This window comes from Pelophylax lessonae (genome assembly GCF_965119305.1).
Source record: "Pelophylax lessonae genome assembly, chromosome: 11".
In the NCBI taxonomy this organism is placed as follows: Eukaryota; Metazoa; Chordata; class Amphibia; order Anura; family Ranidae; genus Pelophylax; species Pelophylax lessonae.
In genome coordinates, this window is record NC_138778.1 from 184,505,891 (window position 1) to 184,513,108 (window position 7,218).

Genomic DNA, 7,218 nt, shown 5'->3' on the forward strand with positions numbered 1-7,218 from the left:
ATCATTCGTCTGACCTCCTCGTGTGTACTAGGCTTAAAGCGTGCTTGGGCCCAGGAAAGTGTGAGTTCAGGCCAGTGGAGGACAATCAATCCTAATGGATATGTTGTGGAACAAAGTTGTATTAAACCTAAAGCGAAAAATATAATCTATTGCAGTTTACCAATCCTTAAAGTGATTCAAAACTTCATTTTTTTCCCTTTTTAAATTAACAAACATGTTATACTTACTTGCTCTGTGCAATGGTTTTTGCACAGAGCAGCCTCCTAAGTGCCCCTATGGCAAGCCCCCCCCCCCCCCAACTCACGCGGGCTGTGTCTATTAACCACTTGCTGACTGCTCACAGTATATTTACTGCGGCAGTCAGCCCCTCACAGGCAAAGCGACGTAGGTCTACGTCGCTAGCCTGTGAGGCTCTGGGGAGCGCGCTCCCGCTCGGTTGCGGACCCGATGTCCGCCGGGCACTCGCGATCGTCCGTGACATCGGGAGAAAGGCAGGCGGCTAATGTAAACAAGCCACCTGTCATTCTCCCTTGTGTAAGAATGGTGATCATACGGTTCTACTATGTAGGACCGTTGATCACTGTTCTTACAGCTCAAGCCACAGCCAATCACAGTTAGAATCACGCCCCTAGGGACACACACCACCCCTCCTTCTCAAAAAAAGTTAACCCCTTCACTACCAGTGTCATTTTACAGTAACTGCATATATATAGCACTGATTATTGCAGTAATGTCACTGGTAACCCCAAAAGTGTCAAAAATGTCAGTCAAGGGTCTGATCTGTCCGCCCCAATGTCGCAGTCTAGCAAAAAAAAAAAATCGAAGATCGCCGCCATTACGCGTTAAAAAAAATGACAAATCTTTCCCTTAGTTAGTAAACGCAATAACTTTTGCGCAAACCAATCAAAATACGCTTTTTTGCGATTTTTTTTTTTTTTTTTTTTTTTTTTTTTTTTTTTTTTACCAAAAATATGTAGCCGAAAACAAATTGGCCTAAAATGTTAAATTTCGATTTTTACATTTCTTTTTTGGGAATTTCATATAAAAAAATTTGAAAAATATTATTTTTGCAAAATTGACGCTCTTTTTTTTGTTTATAGCGCATGATCAAAAAATCGCACAGGTGATCAAATACCACCAAAAGAAAGCTCTGTTTGTGGGAAAAAAAGGACGTTAAATTAGTTTAGGTACAGCGTCCCACGACCGCGCAATTGTCCGTTAAAGTCACGCAGTGCAGAATCGCAAAATAGGCCCTGGTCAGGAAGGAGGTAAAATCTTCCGGGGCTTAAGTGGTTAACCTAGTTAGCCGGACTTGTCTCTGCGCTGTCATCTGCATGCTCAGCGGGGGATAATATATTCTGGCTATAGGGATGCGTTAACTCTCAAATGCGTCTAGTGTTTATGCACATTTAGAAGTGTTCTGTTGTTGTTGTTTCTGCTCTTCAGATCCTCTACTGAATGTGCCTTTGGTGTCCTTTTTTTTCCTGCTTTTTAAATGCCTGTAAAAATGTGCACATACGCTTATATAGAGGTGCTTTTTACAGGCTGGGGAAAAAAAAAACCAACACCTGTAACAGCAGCAATTGCAAGCTCTGTGTGAATGAGGACTGAGGATAACATTTAGTATCCCTTGTGATATAAGAAACACTGGAGCCGTTGATTGATCCCGGCTTCAATATATAGGGCAATGTCACACAAGCGAACCCAGCTCTAAAGTCTTTCCCTCACCAGCTGAACTACCAAATAAGCGTCAGCAAATGGAATCCTCTCCTCAGTGATTCCTCTGCTTGGCCACACATCGGTTGTGTGACATCCGCTTTAGTCATTGATTTGCAAAAAGGTATGTGGGGACAGCTTTTTTTTTTTTTTTTTTTTTTACTGCTCCTGGCTGCATCATTGTTTTAGGTCAGTGGCCTGCTAGGTAGTGAAGCCAAAAATTAAATATTACAGCTTCTGGAAGCAGTACCTTTAAAAAAAAATCACTGGCAATGGCAGCTTTTTTTTTTTTTTTTAACCTCATTGGTTCTTTTGGAATAGTAACTATTAAAAAAAAGGTTTAACTGATGGTAGGCAATAAGATTCTGATTTTCAAATATTTTCCAAAAATGATATCAGTTATCAGTTTGGTTGGCATGGCAAACTACATTTAGGCTTCTTTCACGCGGTCCGCCTCCGCAGGGGGGCGGATGACAGCTCCGTCTCCGCTTGCAGAGTGGAGAGGGAGGTGTCTCAGCACCCGCTGCCCTCTATGGGGGATCGGAGGAGAGCGGACCGCCTGTCCGCTCTCATCAGATCCGATCTGCTCCGATTACTGAACGGATGGAAAAATAGGGTTTCCATCCGTCCAGATTTCAGCACAGGATCGGATGTGGATGTCAGCGGAGGTGACCTCCGCTGACACCCGCTGCCCCATAGAGCTGCATGGAGGATCCAATCAGATCCGCCTAAAAAACTGACAGGCGGATCTGATCGGACCGCCCGTGTGAAAGAGCCCTTACTTCTATTTTTTTTTTTTGAAAGTGTAAATGTTTCCTATCCTACAAAGTCTCATACACACGGTCAGATTATCGGACGAATTTTCATCTGTTTTTTGTTGCATGCTAGTCTCATGGAAAGTGAAGCGGTTATTTTCATACAAAAATTCCCGTACGCCAGAACTCAACTTCAGAAGTGATGTAATGTGTTGAATTGTTTTGTATGTATTCTTTCATTTCTGAGCATGTTTAGTCTTTTTTTCGAACGAAAACTACTACTAATTAAAACAAAAATCGGACGTTGTGTTTACGTACGATAAAAATTTTACAGCCTGCACATCCAGTTTTTGTCGTACGAAAATTCATAAATCAGCTGTTGAAAGCACTATACTAATGATCCGAAAATCGGCAGATCGTTTGTCGGACGAAATTTTATTTCCGATTTTCTTATCGTGTGTACAGGGTTTTAGTGCCGGTTGACATTTGTGCGATGCGAGAACTCTGTGAATATACAGCGTGTTCCCGCATCGCATCCGCACCCCTGGCAGTTCACACTGCCATATGCGATACGCTGGGGCGTCAATTAAAGATTAACGACACCCCCAGATAAGATCGCATATCGCAGTGCGATCTGTAAGTTCGCACAGAATTGGATTGCACTAGTGTGAACCACCATGCGATCCGATGCTGCTGCGGACCAAAAAAAGGGTCCTGTGCGTCTTTTAGTGCGATTGTGGTGCGAATTCAGCCATGCAAACTGTATGGTTGAATTTGCACAGAGATCACATGTAATTTAGGAGCAGTACGCTCCGAATTACATGTGATCTCTGTGATCACACAAATGTGAACCGACACTTATGCCTCGTACACACGCAACGATTATCGGCCGACCGATCGTCTGACTTTTGTCCAGAGTTGTGTTTTGTTGGTTGGAATGTGCCTAGACTGCACACTAATTTTCTCGGCCAACAAAAATCAACTTCAGAAGTGATGTCATGTGCTGGTTTACTTTCCGTGTGTTTTTTCTTCTCTGAGCATGCCCAGTCTTGCTCATCAGATTTTTGTCTGCCGAAATCTGTACTGACTGCACGAAAATCGGCCGTTGTGTTGACGGCCAACAAAAATTTTATAGCCTGCACACCAGATTTTTTTTTTGGCCGAAAAGTCGGAGTCGGTTGTCGAAAGCATCATACTAACAAGCCGAAAATCGGCCGATCGGACGTTGGCCGAAAATTCCCTGCCAATAATCGATGCGTGTGTACGAGGCATTACTGAGTGATCTTTTCATAGACTTGGATTATTCCTGCTAAATTCTCAGCAGCTCCAGCACTGTATGATGCTCCAGAATGAAGTTTGAGCTGGGTCTCTTGTTTCCTGTCTAGAAGCAGCATAGCTAATCTATTTTAGTTCACCCACCCAACAGTTTTACATAGTCTGCCTTATGTAAAAGAACTTTAGTAAAAAAATGTTTAAACCTATAAAGTAATCACATGGCTTTTTTTTTTTTTTTTGATTCCTATTTGGTCCAAAGTCATTAATTTGCACCTGCATATATCAATAGCACACACATCCTGAGATACAAATAGTATGGCTCCTGGTTGCAAGTTGCACATTCAGCATTTTTTGCAGCAGATTCACAGCATGTACCTCCCCATTTCCACTTTTTGCTGGGGGTTAATAATTGCAAACACAGAAAAGGCTACAATGTTACCAGCAGTGATCTGGCTATTCCTACCTTCTGGTAAAACATCACTGCTGGAAATTTGCAAAAACTTAGTGCAAAGGTATTTATAACAAGTTGCATATAAAAGAAGATAACAAATGGTCACCTTAGAAATAAAAAAGGAACATGTATAATAAAAAGTCCTAAACTTATATTCCTCAGGAAGCAGAGATCCTTCCCCAGCAGTACCATTTAAAAAAAAAAAAACACCCTTCCCCACCATATAGTGCAAATAGTACACTTGCATATAGAAAACATCAAAAACACAAATCCTAAAACGACAACAAAACACTGAAATGCTACTACTGCTTTATAATAAAGAAAATATATAAACGTCAAGTACTGGATTCAATTAAGTTGGCATTATTTGATAGGGAAATTCCTGAGTTTTAATTTAAATGAAAAGGTTAGAGGGGCTGGTTTGTCACACAACATTAGCACAATACAGGTCCCTCTCAAAAAATTAGCATATTGTGATAAAGTTCATTATTTTCTGTAATGTACTGATAAACATTCGACTTGCATATATTTTAGATTCATTACACACAACTGAAGTAGTGCAAGCCTTTTATTGTTTTAATATTGATGATTTTGGCATACAGCTCATGGAAATCCCCAAATTCCTATCTCAAAAAATTGGCATATTTCATCCGACCAATAAAAGAAAAGTGTTTTTAATACAAAAAAAGTCAACCTTCATATATGTTCAGTTATGCACTCAATACTTGGTCGGGAATCCTTTTGCAGAAATGACTGCTTCAATGCGGCGTGGCATGGAGGCAATCAGCCTGTGGCACTGCTGAGGTGTTATGGAGGCCCAGGATGCTTCGATAGCGGCCTTGAGCTCATCCAGAGTGTTGGGTCTTGCGTCTCTCAACTTTCTCTTCACAACATCCCACAGATTCTCTATGGGGTTCAGGTCAGGAGAGTTGGCAGGCCAATTGAGCACAGTAATACCATGGTCAGTAAACCATTTACCAGTGGTTTTGGCACTGTGAGCAGGTGCCAGTTCGTGCTGAAAAATTAAATCTTCATCTCCATAAAGCTTTTCAGCAGATGGAAGCATGAAGTGCTCCAAAATCTCCTGATAGCTAGCTGCATTGACCCTGCCCTTGATAAAACACAGTGGACCAACACCAGCAGCTGACATGGCACTCCAGACCATCACTGACTGTGGGTACTTGACACTGGACTTCAGGCATTTTGGCATCTCCCTCTCCCCAGTCTTCCTCAGGGTCCGGTCACCTCTTCTCGTTGTGCAGCGTTTTCTGCCACACTTTTTCCTTCCCACAGACTTCCCACGGAGGTGCCTTGATACAGCACTCTGGGAACAGCCTATTCGTTCAGAAATTTCTTTCTGTGTCTTACCCTCTTGCTTGAGGGTGTCAATGATGGCCTTCTGGACAGCAGTCAGGTCGGCAGTCTTACCCATGATTGCGGTTTTGAGTAATGAACCAGGCTGGGAGTTTTTAAAAGCCTCAGGAATCTTTTGCAGGTGTTTAGAGTTAATTTGTTGATTCAGATGATTAGGTTAATAGCTCGTTTAGAGAACCTTTTCATGATATGCTAATTTTTTGAGATAGGAATTTGGGGTTTTCATGAGCTGTATGCCAAAATCATCAATATTAAAACAATAAAAGGCTTGCACTACTTCAGGTGTGTGTAATGAATCTAAAATATATGAAAGTCTAATGTTTATCAGTACATTACAGAAAATAATGAACTTTATCACAATATGCTAATTTTTTGAGAGGGACCTGTATACATTTATAGCATTGTGGCACTCCCAAGTTTTATAATGAAAGTCTTATACACCATACACAATGTGGAGTCGATGTATGGTGGTAAAATGGTTTTTCATGTTTTAACAAGAAACTAAGTGAATACCTTTTTAGCAGAAATATAGCATTATACTTTAGCTAAAAGTTGAAATCAGGCTTGCAGTGCAAGGGTCTGCTCTGTAAGCTGACGAGAGGGGATAATGAAATACTTAGGCGATAACAGAGACAACAAACTCAGAGTGCCATCATTAGTCTGGAAATTATGATTCATATGCTCTGCAGCCATATAGCGAAACAGGGATTTGGAAGGGAAAAAAAAAAAATAGGTTATACTTTTCAGTTTCTATTGGTAAGGTTTTCTTCTGTAAAGTTTTAGGCTTACCTGGAGTTACCCTTCACAGCAATATTAAAACCCTAAAGCTGGATACACACTATACAATTTTCTTTAGATTTTTTCCTTTAGATTTACCAAAACCATATAATATGAGGTCAGACCTAAACATTTTCAATTTGTATGCAATCAGGCAGGCCCTTGCACTACATAGTTGAAGGTAAATCTAAAGGAAATCTACCAACAAAAGTTGTATAGTGTGTATCCAGCTCAAGGCCCCTTTCACACATGTGGACCATTTAGATCCGCCTGTCGGTTTTTCAGGTGGATCTGAACAGATGCCCCATGCATCTCTATGGGGCAGCAGATGTCAGTGGAGACATGTCCGCTGACATCCGATCCTGTTCGTCAAATCAGACGGATGTAAACCCAGTTTTCCATCCGTCTAGCGGATCGGATGAGAGCGGACAGGCGGTCCATTCTCATCTGATTCCCCCATAGAGAACAGCGGGGCTCTGACACCTCCCTCTCCGCACACAGAGCGGAGACGGAGCTGTCATCTGCCTGCTCAGCGGCGGATCAATCCCCCACTGAGCAGAACGGCTCCGTTGACGGAACAGAACAGTGTGAAAGGGGCCTAAGGGGAGATTTACTAAAATTGCAGCACTCAGAATCTAGTGCAGCTGTGCATTGTAGCCAATCAACTTCTATGTGGAGCTGCACTAGATTTTGCATGCTCCGATATTATTAAATCCCCCCCTAAGTATTGCAACATAAAAACAGAAGCCTTTTTTGGACCTGTAGATCCCTAAAGATTGGAGAGCCAAAAACTTCCCACATATGCCTCACACTCCATTCGAGGCCTCTGTGTAAAAGTGTGTCACATGTTGGCTTACAATCCAGAAACGA